Source organism: Lutra lutra, chromosome 11, assembly GCF_902655055.1.
Source record: "Lutra lutra chromosome 11, mLutLut1.2, whole genome shotgun sequence".
Classification (NCBI taxonomy): Eukaryota; Metazoa; Chordata; class Mammalia; order Carnivora; family Mustelidae; genus Lutra; species Lutra lutra.
The window spans coordinates 62,305,119-62,317,314 of record NC_062288.1 but is presented as its reverse complement, the minus strand read 5'-3'; the positions used below and the strand labels follow the sequence as shown (position 1 = coordinate 62,317,314).

At 42.4% G+C, this 12,196-nt stretch overlaps 1 long non-coding RNA gene across 2 annotated transcripts in view; it reads left to right on the top strand.

Annotated features, from left to right (window-relative positions):
* Window positions 1-5: 5 nt before the first annotated feature.
* Window positions 6-12,196, top strand: part of LOC125080639 (uncharacterized) — a 35,957-nt gene continuing 23,766 nt past the window's right edge. The window contains exons 1-3 of one of the 2 annotated variants that reach the window (XR_007121441.1): window positions 6-158; window positions 700-771; window positions 8,556-8,617. This is a non-coding gene — a long non-coding RNA (uncharacterized LOC125080639). The remainder of the gene's footprint in view (window positions 159-699; window positions 772-8,555; window positions 8,618-12,196) is intronic. The other variant, XR_007121440.1, reaches the window with a different exon arrangement.

The following is a 12,196-nucleotide window of genomic DNA, read 5'->3' as shown; positions in this document are numbered from 1 at the left end:
GATGAAATCGCCGCGTAAACGCCGCGGAGCGCGCGCAGCCGCACATTCCCCACCCCGCGACGCGGCCACCGGCAGATTCGACACAGAACGCGCGCTCCTTCAGAGACTTCAGAGGGCTCGCCCCACCTTGGGCGCTTGGGAGGGCTGCGGGATCTCAGGTAACACCCCGCCGACAGACTTGCACAAAGATAAGCCAGGCCAGCCCAGTAGGGTGCACATTCCGGCACGCAGCCCCGTTCCGAGACCTGCAGACTGAGACGCACGAGGACCTTCAAAGCGTAGGCTCTGGGCACTGACGGGCTCACCCACGGAAATGCACGCTTTTTTTGTGCTCGTGCGCTCCTGGGGCTTTAAAGGCCCATATCACAGCAACTCAGGGACGTAGACTCAATGTTGCTCAAGCTCTCGTGCCCCTCGTATGAAGAAACAAAAGAATTTATTGATTTGCACATCTTATCACACCCCTGCTTTACCCACTTCAAGAAAATAGTTGGAGAAAGGCGGAGGAGAGGTGAGGGGTTCTTCGGAGAAGGTCACTTCTGAGCAGCCTTTGTAGGACGAGCAGGATTTGAACCAGCAGAGATGAGGAAAAGCAAGAGGCAAAGAGGGGAGGAAAGACTAGGAAACAAGATAATGGAGGGGAGTGGAGCTGAGAATCCAGGCGCCCGCGATTCCCTCCTAATGGCTTTGCCTCCTCAGACCTGCTCTCTTGTGCTTGGGGCCCCAGCTGACGACCTTCCAGAGATGGGCTTCCTCCCTCCTGCCCCAAAGGTGGGTCGGCAGGCAAAGCTGGATTCCCTTTCCAGAGAGAGAGTAGAAAAATAAACAAAGTGTTGGTTATAGACATAGGATGGCGCACATCCACCAGAATGTCTAAAATGAAAGTGATGGAAAATGCCAAGTGAAGCTCTGGGGACTGTCCCACACTGCTGAGTAGAGAGTCAACGGGTACAGCCGCTTTAAAAGAACTGTTTGATGGCATCTGTTGGAGCCAACCATACACACCTTCCCTGTGACCCCCCCCCCCCCCAGGAGCTTACAGGCTCACCAGAATGAAGTTGTCTTTCTCAGTACTATGGAAGTCCATATTCTCTTCCTGTTCCAAATTGTGGTTCTGGAGAAGTACTGACAGTTGAGCATAAGCAGGGCAGCTGCAGAAGAACCTTCCCCAGTATTAAACCATTTATGTTTTTTAGAACTTTTATTTCAAGATTTGACATTAATCACAATTTTTATTTGGCTTCATTTTAATGCCTAATTTTGATTTTAATATTTTTGAAGATAAAAACAATTTTAACTTTTACATATACTCTTATTTACAGTGTTACTAAAACATTCAAATTCTGTATATTTTAAATATCATTCTATGTATTTTAATTCTTTAGATCAATAATGTCTCATTGATGTTCACGTGAGGACAGTCCCAGCTGTTGTCTCCAAATCTGTTTTCCTCCCTCTGCTTCCTCAGTGATTATTTCTAAAAGGCAAAGCTGTGCATCTTGCTTCTTTGCTCAGGATTTCAGTACTTCAACACTTCAATAGGTCCACATGGCCCTTAGCAGAATTTCCTAAGTGGTTTCCCGTGGGAAACTACATCTACAAGACAATAATAATAGTTTATATTCATTGAGGACATACTATGTACAAGTTAGCATTCTAAAATATGAGTAAGATCATGGATTTGTCTCTCTCTGACTGACTTATTTTACTTACCATTATGCTCTCTAGCTCCATCCATGTTGTTGCAAATAGCAAGATCTCATTTTTTTAATAATATTATAATTGAATAATATTGAATATATTCAATATAACATTCAATATTCAATATTGAATTCAATATTCAATATAATTGAATAATATTATTTTTTGAATAATATTCCATTGTATATATAACCTCCACATCTTCTTTATTCATTCATCTATTGATGGATCCTTGGGCTGCTTCCATAATTTGGCTATTGTAAATAATGCTGCAATAAACATAGGGGTGGGGAACCTGGGTGGCTTAGTCAGTTAAGCACCCTGGACTCAGATCATGATCCCAATTCCACATTAGGCTCCCTGCTCAGCAGAGATCCTGCTTCTCCTTCTGCCTCTGCCCCTCCTCCCTCCTCTCTCTCTCAAATAAATAAATCTTAAAAAAATAAACATGGGGGTGCACGTATCCCTTTGTAGTAGTGTATTTGTATTTGGGGGATAAATACCCAATAGTGTGGTTACTGGATGCTACGGTAGTTCTATTTTTAATTTTGTGAGGAAACTCCATACTGTTTTCTACAGTGGCTACACCACTTTGCATTCCCACCAATGTGCAAGAGTGTTCCTTTTTCTCCACAACCTCACCAATACTTGTTGTTTCCTATATTTCCTATATTTTTTTATTTTAGCCATTCTGTCAGGTGTGAGGTGATAGCTCATTGTGGTTTTGATTGACATTTCTCTGATGATGAGTGACATTGAGCATCTTTCCATGTGTCTGTTGGCCATCTGTATGTCTTCTTTGGAGAAATACTTATTCATATCTTCTGCCCATTTTTTTTTTTATTTTATTTTTATTTATTTGACAGAGAGAGATCACAAGTAGACGGAGAGGCAGGCAGAGAGAGAGAGAGAGAGGGAAGCAGGCTCCCTGCTGAGCAGAGAGCCCGACACGGGCCTCGATCCCAGGACCCTGAGATCATGACCTGAGCCGAAGGCAGCGGCTTAACCCACTGAGCCACCCAGGCGCCCAACTTCTGCCCATTTTTAAATTGGATTATTTGGGTTTTGGATATTGAGTTGTATCAGTTCTTTATTTTTTTTAGTATTTTATTTATTTTTTTGATAGAGACAGTGAAACAGCGAGAGAGAGGGAACACGAGCAGGGAGAGTGGGAGAGGGAGAAGCAGGCCTCCTGCTGAGCAGGGAGCCTGATGTGGGACTCTGTCCCAGGACCCTGGGATCATGACCTGAGCCGAAGGCAGATGCTTAACGACTGAGCACCCAGGCGCCTGTATCAGTTCTATATATTTTGGATACTAACCCTTTATCAGATATGTCATTTACAAATATCTTCTCCCATTCAGTGGGTTGCCTTTGAGTTTTGTTGATTGTTTCCTTTGCTGTGCAGAAACTTTTTATTTTGATGTAGTCTCAGTAGTTTATTTTTGCATTTCCTTTGCCTCAGGAGACACACCTAGAAAAATGTTGCTACAGATGATGTCAGAGAGATTACTCCCTGTGCTCTTCTAGGATTTTTATGGTTTTAGATCTCATATTTAGGCATTTAATCCATTTCGAGTTTATTTTTGTGCATGGTGAAAGAAAGTGGCCTAGTTTCATTCTTTTGCATCTAGTTGTCCAGTTTTCCCAACACCATTTGTTGAAGAGACTGTCTTTTTTCCCTTTGGATATTCATTCCTTCTCTGTCAAAGATTAATTGACTATATCATTGTGGGTTTATTTCTGGATTTTTTTTGTTCTACTTTATTGATCTATGTGTTTATTTTTATGCCAGTATCATACTGTTTTGATTACTACCACTTTGTAATATAACTTAAAGTCTAGAATTCTGATGCCTCCAGCTTTGCTTTTCTTTTTCCAGATTGCTTTGGCTATTCAGGGTCTTTTGTGGTTTCATACAAATTTTAGGAATGCTTATTCCATAATGTGAAAAACATTGTTGATATTTTAATAGGGATTGCATTAAATGTGTATATTTCTCTGGGTAGTATGGACATTTTAACAACATTTGTTCTTCCAACCCATGAGCATGGAATGTCATTCCATTTCTTTGCATTGTCTTGAATTTCTTCCATCACTGTTTTATAGTTTTCAGTCTTTCACCTCTGGGTTTTTTGTTTTGTTGTTTTGTTTTGTTTAGGTCTCTCATCTCTTTGGTTAAGTTTATTCCTAGACATTTTGTCGTTTTAGTACAATTGTAAATGAGGTGGGTTTTTTTTTTTTTGAGATTTTCCTCATTGAGAGAGACAGTGAGAGAGGGAGAGTAAGCAGAGGGGGAAGGGTAGAAGGAGAAGCAGGCTCCCTGCTGAGCAGGAAGCCTGATGCAGGGCCTCAATCCCAGGACCCTAGGATCATGACCTGAGCCGAAGGCAGATGCTTAACCGACTGAGCCACCCAGGTACCCTATTTTTTTTAGTTTCTATATCATTTATTTTTGTTTTAATCTCTATTATTTCTTCCTTTTGCTGGGTTTGGGTCCTGTTTGTTGTTGTTCCCTAAGACTATTCTCAATTTGCATGATTTTCTTTCCTTCCCTTTGCTCAGCTTGGTTACTTTCCATTTCTCTGTCTTCGGGTTCATTAATTCATTCCTCTTCTTCTAGCTTGCTACTTATTTCCTCAAGGGTATTTCTTATTTCATTTATTGTGTTCTTGATCTCTGGTTGGTTCTTTTTTCTTTATCTCTGTGTTAAGGGTCTCACTGATGTTTCCCAGTCTTTTCTTAGGTCCAATATCTTTATGACCATTACTTTAAATTTCTGTTAGGTGTATTACTTACATTCATTTCACTTTGTGTCTCTTACTGTGGTTTGGTCCTGTTCTTTTATTTGAGAGCTATTTCTCTGTCTCTTCATTTTGTCTGACTTTTTCTGTGTGTTTCTGTGTGTTATTAAAGTCAGCTACTTTTTTTTTTCTCTTAACAATAACAGCCTTATGAACAAGAGGTCCTGAAGTGTGTCCTGCAGTGTAGTGTCCCCTGTTCCTCAGGGCCTGGCACTTCAGGGAGTATCTACTATGTGTGTCACCTGCATTCTGCTGTTGAGTCTTGGCCTGTTTCTCCTTCAGTCCAGTTGTTTGCAGAGGCTCTCTTTGCCTATTGCGAGCAGTGTTTAGTCCCCAGGATGGGTGGGGTACATTTTAACAAGGTGTGGGTGGTCTGCTTGTGAAACTAAGTATACCCCCACTGCCACTGGAACTGTGGTCCTGCAAAATGCACAAGTCCTAGAGATGTGGTGTTGGCAGGATTTGCACAGTTCTTCTGTGGGAGAGTCCCGCAGTGCCTAGACCAAAGTGAGCATGACTGGAAAGGATGGATCCCTGGTGCATGGGGGGCAGGGTTTGGGGCAGTGTAAAGAATTTTGTTGAGGTGCTGCTTTCTGCATGTGGCCATTGTTTATGCTGAGGTGCCTGGGAGGGAAATAATGCCTGCCAGCTCATTTGTTCCTAGAGGGGTCTCCCAGTGGTGATCCCTGTCTCTCAGGGCCACACTCTGAGATAAGCAAATCACTCTTCCTCTCATCTGGTCTGCACCCAGCATTTGTCAGACTGCTGTGTCTGTGCTGTATCTGCATAGACTGTCAAGGAATCTCTTTAAGGATAAGGATTCTACTTCCTAACCCCTCCAGGCTCTCCCAGAGCTGAGCCTGCAGATTTTTAATATTCTAGGCTTTAAATCCTGCTGGTTGAAAGAACTCATGAAACTGTCCTCTCTGGCTATAACATCAAAGGCAGATGTTATAGGGATTCATTCTCCCTGTTTATGGGCTCTCTGGTGTGATAGTCTGTTTTCTACCCTTCTCCATGCCACTAGCTTCCTCCCCACCACAGATGGCTATGGTCCATTTTGCTCCCAGACTGCATCTTTACCCTTCCTACCTTCTTTGATGTGACCTCTTCTCAACCTTTAGTTGTGAAGTTTGTTCTGCCAGTCTTCAGATTATTTGGGGGGATCGTTTAGGCTGCTGTGAGTGTTATCTAGTTGTAGGCATGGGACAGGCCAAGCTTAAGGTCCTCCTCCACCACCTTCCCCAACAACAATTGTTAAAAGGAAAAAAGCTCACAATATTTATTTCACCTTTGATCAGGTATGGTGCCTTTGTTGAAAATAAATTGACTATATAACGTGAGGCTATTTCTGTGATCTCTATTCTGTTCAAGTAATGCATCTATCGACCTTTATGCCAGTATCACACTTTCTTGATTACTATTGCTTTAGAGTAAGTCTTGAAGTCAGATAACATACATTTTCCACCTTTTCTTCTTTTTCAGAATTGTTTTTAACTATTTCAGGTCCTTTCCATTTCTGTGTAAATTTTAAAATTGACTTCTCAGTTAAAAAAAATACCTGCTGGGGGGCGCCTGGGTGGGTCAGTGGGTTAAGCCTCTGCCTTTGGCTCAGGTCATGATCCCAGGGTCCTGGGATCGAGGCCCGCATCGGGCTCTCTGCTCAGCAGGGAACCTGCTTCCCTTCCTGTCTCTGCCTGCCTCTCTGCCTACTTGTGATCTCTGTCTGTCAAATAAATAAATAAAATCTTTAAAAAAAAAATACCTGCTGAGATTGTGATTCCATAGGTCAATTTCAGGGAAATTGATGGCTTAACAATATAGGCTTTGGATGTCTTTTGTTACATTTTTTTTTTTTTAGATTTTTATTTCTTCATTTAACAGAGAGACATCACAAGTATGCAGAGAGGCAGGCAGAGAGAGAGGGGGAATCAGGCTTCCTGCTGAGCAGAGATCCCAATGTGGGGCTCGATCCCAGGATCCTGAGATTATGACCTGAGCCAAAGGCAGAGGCCTAACCCGCTGAGCCACCCAGACACGCCTCTTTTGTTAAATTTATTTTTAAGTATTTTACTTGTTAACTCTGAGTGTTATTTTGTTTTCCAGTGGTTTGTTGCTAGTGATCTTTCATTTACTAATTTTAGTAGTTGGGTTTTTAGGTGTCTTTTTTTTTTTTTTTTGTAGATTCCTTGGGATTTTTTACATTAATAATCATGTGATTTGTATATAGAATGTTTTACTTATTCCTTTCCAATCTTTATGCTTTTTTTTTTTTTACTTGCCTAGCTGTATAATCTACGTCATCTTGTATAACCTTGCTCATAACATTCCAATATTATTCTTTAAATACATGCAAGGTCTGGAGTAAAGTCCTATATTTCACTCCTGATATCAGTAATTAGGTTTTTTTTTTCTCTTGCTGTCTTTTTTTCCTTGATCAGTCTTGCTAAATGTTTACCAATTTATCAATTTTTCAAACATCTAACTTTTGACTTTGTTAATGTTCTCTATTGTCTTGTCCATGCTCTATTCCATTGATTTCTACTTTATAATTTTTTCCTTTTACTTAATTTGGGTTTAAATTGCTCTTCTTTTTCCAGCTTCTCAAGGTAGAAACTTAGATAATTTCTTGTAAACCTTTTTCTTTTCTTAAAAAAACCTTTAAAATTATAGATTTGCCCTTTAGTTGAATCCCAAAATTTTGGATACATTGTGTTTTCACTTTCATGTAGTTTAAAATGCTTTCTAATTCCCTGTGTGATTTCTTCTTTGACCCATTAGTTATCAAGAAGAGTGTTGTTTAGGGCACATAGATGGCTCAGTTGGTTAAGCACCTGTCTTCAGCTCAGGTCATGATCCCAGGGTCCTGGGATGGAGCCCCACAGCAGGCTCCCTGCTCAATGGGGAGCCTGCTTCTCCCTCTCCCTCCACACCTCCCCCTCCTCCTACTCATACTCTCTCTCTCTCAAATAAAATCTTTAAAGAAAAAAAGAATGGAATTCATTCCTAAATATTTGAAACCAAATAAGTTATTTCCAAATATTCGAAAACTTTAAGCATATACTGTTATTTTTATTGTTGCTTTCTAGCTTAATTCCCATGTAGTCAGAGAAAAGCATTTGAAATTTATTGACTTCAGTAAATTTTGTGACCCAGCATATGGCAATACCTTGGTGAATGCTCCATGAATACTTAAAAAAAATAGTTACTATGCAGTTGTTGTGCCTAGTGTTTTATAAGGGTCAGTTAGAAAGGTGGTTGATAGATTATTACTTTTTTGTCTAGTTCTATCAATAACTGAGAAAGGATGTTAAAATCTCTGATAGTGAATTTGTCTCTTTCTACCTTTCATTCTGTCATGTTTGCTTCATGTATTTTAACTTTATTAGGCATATACACATTTAAAATTGTTACATCTTTTTGCCGAATGACACTTTTGTTATTATGAAATGTTCATCTTCATCTCTAAATATACATCTTATCTTTAAAACTAAGTGGTCTCATATTAGTATAGCCATTCAAGCTTTTTTATGATCAGTGCCAAGGGCTTTTGGGTGCTGAGTCCTCCTGCCATAAGCCATGTGAGTGGACCACCTAGGAGTCATGCCTTCCAGCCCCAATCCAGCCTTCAGATGACTGCAGCCCCAGTCAAGGTCTTGCACCTAACCTTATGGACAGCCCTGATCCAGAACCACCTAGCTGGACTGCTTCCAATTTTCTGACATATAGAAACTGTGAAATAATGTTTTTGGCTTTTTAAGCTGCCAGGTTTGGGGGTAATATGTTACACAGCAATGGATAACTAATACAGGGTTCTTCCCTGAACTGGTTGTACAGTCCCTTCTCTTGAGAAATGAGTGACCAGACTGCTGGCCTTCAAGGGACCTTTTGAGGCTTTGACAGTGATTGCCACTGCAGTGAGAATAATATCCTCCCTGAATCTCCTTACAACAGAAAAGTTAGGCACCTGTCATATTCAATAAACATTTACCCCTTTACCTAAGAAGCAGAAAACTCCATAGCTTGATTTTCTGGGTCTTTTTCCCTTAGGTCCAGGCTGCTACAGCAGAGGCTAAACACAGAGGTGCCCTGAGGAAGATTCTAAATCCAGAGTAAGTGAACCTGGCCTGTGACCCACATGGTCTGGCTTCCAGAATTCTCTGGCACTCACTCTCCTTTCTGGACCCTGAACCATTAACAAAGTTTTGCCTCGACTTCTAGCCTCCCTTAGCAAAGATTTGTTTCAGCTTCTGTTCTCCAACAACAAGGAGGTAAGTTCCCTTGAAACCTTAGTGATACCAGTGGCTAAGGCAGGATAATTTATTGTAAGATTAATTTCTGTTTTGATTTCACTGACATGGAAGCATTGGGAGGAAAGAGAACGGTTTCTCTTCCCTTCCCTCTTTGACCCCCAAGGCATAGGTGAGGGAAGATTAAACCGTCTAAAACTGTTAAATTAGGAGTCAGGGGAAGATACCCACTTAGGGGCTTGTACAGTGAGAAGCAGAAGCAACTGGAGTAGCAAGATGGATCCAGAAGAAATGTTCCCAAATACCATGTGGTCATAGTGCCAGAGTCTCAGTGAGTGGTGGTTACTCTGGCACCCCTAGGAGGGCTGGATCCAAGTGCTGGCAGTCGTCACCTTTGAAAGAATTCCTTTGCTCCAGCTTGGCACAAAATTGACCATACTGTTGGCCTTCAAGGTACATCTGAGGATTTGGACAGGGAATGTCACAGTGGTAAGATTGTGTCCCCTTGAAACTTTTGTAATGCTTAAGAGCCCTGGCACCCATCACATAGTTATTCAGTAAACATTTACCAAGCACCTACTATGTGCCAACCATTGTTCTAGGCACTGGAGGAACAGCAATGTACAAAACCTCCTATTCACAAGGAGCTTATATTCTTTGGGACCAAGCAGGCGATATAAAAATAAGCTGTTACGGGGCACCTGGGTGGCTCAATCAGTTAAGCATCCAATTCTTGATTTCGGCTCAGGTCATGATCTCAGGGTTGTGAGGTTGGGCTCTGTGTTGAGCCCGGAGTCTTCTTGAGATTCTCTGCCTTTTCCTCTCCATCTGCCCCTGCCCCTCCTCATTCTCTCTCTCCCTCTCCCTCTCTCTAAAATAAAATAAGTAAAATGTTTGAAGAAAATAAGCTGGTTAATAAATAGTTTCAGATAGCGGTAAGGACTCTAAAAATAATAAAGCAGGGAGGGGTGCCTAGGTAGCTCAGTCAGTAAAGTGTCCAACTCTTAATTTCAACTCAGGTCATGATCTCAGAGTTGTGAGATCAAGCCCCACATCAGGCTCCATGCTGGGTGTGGAGCCTGCTTGAGATTCTGTCTCTCTCTCTCTCCTTCCCTCTCTAAAAAGAAAATAATAACAACAACAACAACAACAATAACAATAATATAAAGCGAGAAATTTGGTAAAGCATGACATGAGATGGGGCTAGTCTTTAGATAGGTGGTCAGGCCTCTCCAAGGAGGCAACTTTTGATCTAGGATATAGAGATAACAAGATATCAAGAAGATTTGCAGTTATGCCATGTGCAAAGGCCCGAAGGTAGGAACCTACTTGGCTTGCATAAAAAATAGTAGAAAAACCCATTGTCTGGAATGTTGTTAATGACAAGGAGAAAGATATGAAATAAGATCAGAGAAGTCTGCGAAGTCCAAATCGTATAGATCTTGTAGATCATGATAAAAAAATGTTAATTATTTTCATCTGCAGTGGGGAGTTGCTGAAGCATTTTAAGCAGGGGAGTAAATGGTCTGACTCCTGTTTTAAGATGATCATTCTGGCTATTTGTGGACATTGGGCTGGAATGAGACAAGAATGGGGACAGGGAAAGCAGTTAAGAGGTTTTTCTAACTCCCAGTTAAATTTCTGGGTCAGAGGAACAACAGTGGACATGCTGAGATGGGCTGGTTTCAGAAAGTACCTGGAAGGTAAAGCAAATCAGACATGCTGATGGATTTGTTGTGTTAGAGGAAGAAGGAGCGTCAGAAAAGAAAATCACAAAGATGGACTTGTGGATATTGGGAGCCTGAGCAAATGGCTAGATTGTGGTGTCATTTCCTGGTATGGAGAAAAGTGGGGAGAATCAGCCCCCCTGCCTCAGAGGAAAGGGATTCGTAAAACAGTATATGAATTAGGCCTAACAAAGAATATGGTGAGGGAAGGCAGGAGAAGAAGATGGATAAAGTAGAGACAGACGCTGCATGCAGTTAAGGGACTTGCCTTCTTTTTTTTTTTTTTAAGATTTTATTTATTTATTTGACAGAGAGAGATCACAAGTAGGCAGAGAGAGAGGAAGAAGCAGGCTCCCCACTGAGCAGAGAGCCCGATGCGGGGCTCGATCCCAGGACCCTGAGATTATGACCTGAGCCGAAGGCAGCGGCTTAACCCGCTGAGCCACCCAGGCGCTCCAAGGGACTTGCCTTCTGTTAGTGTTTGGTTTTCTGGGAGGGGGGAGGCAAAGTCATTTGTTGCCTGCAAAGGGAATTATTCCTTGGCTACAATGTTGGGGAGGGTGGGGACAGTCTGGAAAAGCCCTCGTGAAGAACTGAAGAGCAATCCTGCTGGGGAAATGTGGGAAGGAGTCACCCAGCTGAGCGTGGAGACAATTCTGAGTCAAATTTTGTCCCCTGAAAAAGCGTGCTGTAGCTTAACCCCTGGTACCTCTATATGACACGAGCAAGTTCTGGGTGTACCCAGAACATCTTTTGTTCAACAAGTCTTATCTGTCTTCACCACCTGCACTAAATGCCCCCAGTGGAGTTGTAGTCAGTATCGGAGAGCGGACTCCTATGTTAGACTCCAAGATGCAGACACCATTCAGGATTAAGTGCACCAGGATTTTATTAGGGAAAATGAAGTAGGGAGGAATCAGGGAGTCCAGGAGAACCACCAGATCATGGTGCCAGTCCGACCCGAGTGAAGGCGATGGAGTAACAGCGGAGTGTAGCATCCTAGCCTGCCACGTAGTCTCAGGAAGCTTCAGCAAAGCTGTAGGGGAGTTCTGGAACCCAGTTGACAACACGAAAGCCCCCTGTACTCATAGGAACCATCTGCCGTGGTTTGGGGGCTGCACTCGGTCACTGGCAGGGAGCAGCCTACAGAGGGCCTGCCTCCGCACCGGCACTAGCATAGGTTTCCAAGGACGACAGTTGGGGTCCCTCAGTCAGTGACACTCCCCGAAGTAAAGAGTTCTAGGAGTCATATTCTCATGATGCTCCCCACTCATCAGATCAACATTTAACCCAGGTTTAGGTTTATTTGTGTCTTGTCCCGTCTGGATCCTTTGAGTTCCAGCCAGTGCAACATGATTAAATTTGCCACATGCTACTTCCCAGTCCAGCCTAGAAGAACTCCCTTGTGCCGTCCTCCATGCCCTTTCCTGTCTGTTGGCTGGATGTTTGTGTCCACATGTTAAAGATGGCAGACCCTGGTCCCTGAGTGACTATGTGACCAGAGCCCATTGCTGACACTGCCTTTTCCTGTTAAGCTGTTTGAACCATTGACATGAGTGAAAAGTAAATTTCTATTGAACTTGAGGTATGATATGTTCTGGTCTATTTGTTAGAGCAGTAAGCTTGCCCGAGCTGCTCTACTGCCATAGGCCAGCTATGAGAAAGGTGGTAAAGATACCCAGGACACAGGAGAAGGAGGGAGAGAGTGAAGACA